Source organism: Ochlerotatus camptorhynchus, unplaced genomic scaffold, assembly GCF_037179485.1.
Source record: "Ochlerotatus camptorhynchus isolate MF236.1 unplaced genomic scaffold, CSIRO-AGI_Acam_v1.1 ptg000140l, whole genome shotgun sequence".
NCBI lineage: Eukaryota > Metazoa > Arthropoda > Insecta > Diptera > Culicidae > Ochlerotatus > Ochlerotatus camptorhynchus.
In genome coordinates this window covers 197,340-200,909 of record NW_027040630.1, presented here as the reverse complement: position 1 = coordinate 200,909, position 3,570 = coordinate 197,340, and positions in this window count along the sequence as shown.

Here is a 3,570-nt window from a genome sequence, read left to right as displayed (position 1 = left end):
TCTACACATCAAAACATTTCTATGCCTGACATACATTCGCGTTGCAGTTTACCTGAGCGGAATGGTGCATCTTCTGGTCTCACCGCACCCAACGTCGCCGTCATCTGAGCTACACCTGTACTACCAAAATGTTCGTGGCCTCAGGACTAAAATTGATCAAGCTTTTCTTGCAACCGCCGAATTGGATTACGACGTGTACGTGTTCACAGAGACTTGGATGGACGATCGTATACAATCTTGCCAGCTATTCAGCAACGACTACTGCGTCTATCGCGTTGACCGTTGCGCCTCCAACAGCTTGCGTCGACGTGGCGGAGACGTAGGGTAGGATGGTGCAAAACGCACCGTTTAAGCAAAATCGTCAATTGCTGGCGTATGGAAGCTAAAATCAAGAAGAAAGTAATGGTGTTTGGTTCATTACCATGTTTTCTACGAAGATCAAGTGATTTCGAACTACAGAACGATGCATTTTCATGATTTTCAAGGTATTTTATAAATTGGTTCCAATATGATAGCGGGGCAAAACGCCTGATTCATGGTGATCTGACGCCTGATGATTATTCCTTTATGTTACATCAGAAATAAGGTCGCAATAGAGTGTTAAACTGTGATTAATTAAGTAAAACATCTAAAAAATATACGAAAAGTGAATTAGTTCAATTTTTGCGATATATGCTGTTAAAAGCTTAATTTAAAGTCGACGATTTTAACAAGTGTATCATATTTTGCACAAAATGCTATTTTTTAAGGGAATCAGTAGGTCAATATATGATTTTATGATCAAGAATCATTTGCGAAACCTCCAGTTGAAAACAAACACAATCCGTTACCCGGAAAATGCATCTGAGGAAAAGTTATCGCTGTTTTTCTATAAGTGGGCATTTTACCCCAGGGGTGCATTATGGGCTGTTCTCCCTTACTAATAGCCGTGAAGCGAAAGTACGCTTCTTCAGTTGTCCAGCAACATTGAGCAGCTGTGGGTGAAAGTCGCTGTCGAACCACTACCGTTCCGATTCAAATTTCGGACACTTTCATTTTTAATTAAATATTACATCCAGTTAGAAACAAAGTAATAATGTTAGATGATCGTGGAGGGCACTAGTCAAAAAAATTTAAAATTTACAAGACATGTGGATCATATTCGACCGAGATAATCAACTTTTAAAAGTGTCCGAAATTCGAGTTTAAGTGTCCGAAATTTGAATCGGCACGGTACCTCTGTTTGTTGGTGCACGGTACATGCCGCCAGATAAAAGTCAGAACCAGAATTTTGTTCAGCTTCATGTAAATGCCATCTTTGAAGCAAACAGACGGCATATCGATATGGGTGAACTCGTTTTGTTAGGTGATTTCAATCAACCTCGTCTGTTCTGGAAAAGTTCGAGCAGTGGATACGCCTTCGCTGATCCGATACTGTCACAGACTTCAATGGCCAGTCAAGACGGAGACAAGATGATCTTCGGCGAAACCCGAAACGGTTTTGGAGCTTTGTAAATTCAAAACGTAATGAGAGCGGATTGCCGACTACGATGCACTTAGGAGATGTTCATGCTCTTTCTGCAGAAGCAAAGTGCGAGCTTTTCTCTCTAAAATTTGCTAGCGTGTTTGAGAATCGTATGCCAACTGTGGAGGAAATAGTTGTAGCTGTTGAGCTGGTACCACGAAACGCAGTGGATCTTGATGTATTCAACATCAACACAACGACGGTTGAATCAGCTCTACAGAAACTCAAGCAGTCTTATCAACTTGGCCCGGATGGCATTCCTTCGTGTGTATTCAAAAAGTGTAGTGAACTTTTGGTTGCTTCTCTTCAAGTAATTTTCAACCAATCATTGCAGCAACAGTGGTTTCCTTCTGCTTGGGAGACCTCCCATATGCTTCCAGTGCACAAGAAAGGTGATAGGGTTACGGTATGTAATGTGGGTCTAGTCCTTTCATTCGGCCTATCACGCAAATAAATAATTAATTAAGGAATATTACACAAAAAATAAGGAAAATATTGATCACTGATGATTGATAAATGTGTACCACACACAAATCAATTTATATCACAACATTTCAATACATTTTCAGCTCTCGTAAGTAATAAAACTGGTTGAGAATATCACTCTGTTCGGAGTTTTTAGCCGCCATGACTTCTAAGGTTAAGATGGGAAGGTTGCACTGACGATCATCAAATGGCCTGATTATGGCATTTATTGAATGGAATTACCTGATAATACACACTAGACGTAAAACTCACAGTTACTGTTTGAATATTTTATGTTTATTTTAATTGTTTAACAACGTTTTCACAAGTAAATCATGGACCCAACTTTAGGGACACATTTCTTTTCTATGTTCCTAACTTTGGCCCATGAAATTCATTTGACAGCATATAGCAATAAGAGTAACGTCAACAATGTGGTTTGCATTTGGATGATAAGGAACGAACAGGAAGGGAGATTTTTTCTGCCAAATCTGTATAATGAACATCACAATGTTTTGATTTAGATATTCTGCGGTCGAAAGACGATAAGCGAAATTTTTAATTTTTAATTTTTAACTTGAGTGATTTAATGTAGTTTTCGTAAAATTTTCTCTAAGAAATGTTTTGAGGAATGAAGAGTATTAAGTTAACAGTGATAGTGATAAAAAAAAATACATAAGAAAACGTTACCAAGAGCGTTTTTTTTGAGAATCAAACAGGATAGGACGAAGTTGCATCCATAAATAGACCCAATTTGGGGACAATAGACCGATATTACATACATTTCCCTGGTGAGTTTTTGTCTTAAAAAAAGTAAGTTTTTCAACTTTTTGCGGTTCCTGATAGCAAACGACATGATAAGCATATCTAAGCATACCATTTAGCAGTAGAATATCGTTTGCAGGTAAATTAATTGATGAGTTATGATTAAAAACGTAATCTATGGCTGCATATTAGACCGAGGTTAGGGACGTATACCCTAAGTCAGATATTTCTAACTAAGGTGGGATAACTTCGTTATCAGCTGGATCTAAGTGCCTCAAAATCATCGTCAATGAAGTACTGTTCAGCTCTTGCAGGAACTACATCAGTGCCTCTCAACACGGATTCTACCCAAACGATCAATGGACAGCAATCTGTATGAATTTATCTGCTTTTGACACCGTAAACCACGATATTCTTCTTGCCAAGCTACTTCGACTAGGCGTTTCCAGCAGAGTATGTATGAGCAACAGGCAACTCGTTGTTAAAATTGGATCAACAGTGTCTGCTCCGTTTACTCCGTGCTTTGGTGTGCCTCAAGGTAGCAACCTTGGTCCATTGTTATTCGTATTATTTTTCAATGACGTGACGATCCTTTTAGCAAATGGGGGACTGCTGATTTATGCAGACGATTTGAAAATTTATCTCGTAGTACGAAATTAAGCCGATTGCAGGCAACTTCAAGAGTTACTGGATCGATTCGCTCGTTGGTACAACTCCAGCTTCCTCAAAGTGAGTGTATCTAAGTGTTGCATCATCTCGTATCGGCGGTGCAAAAAGCCTATTCTGTACAACTACACGATCGATGGACAGGAACTTGAGCGCGTTGATAAAGTGAA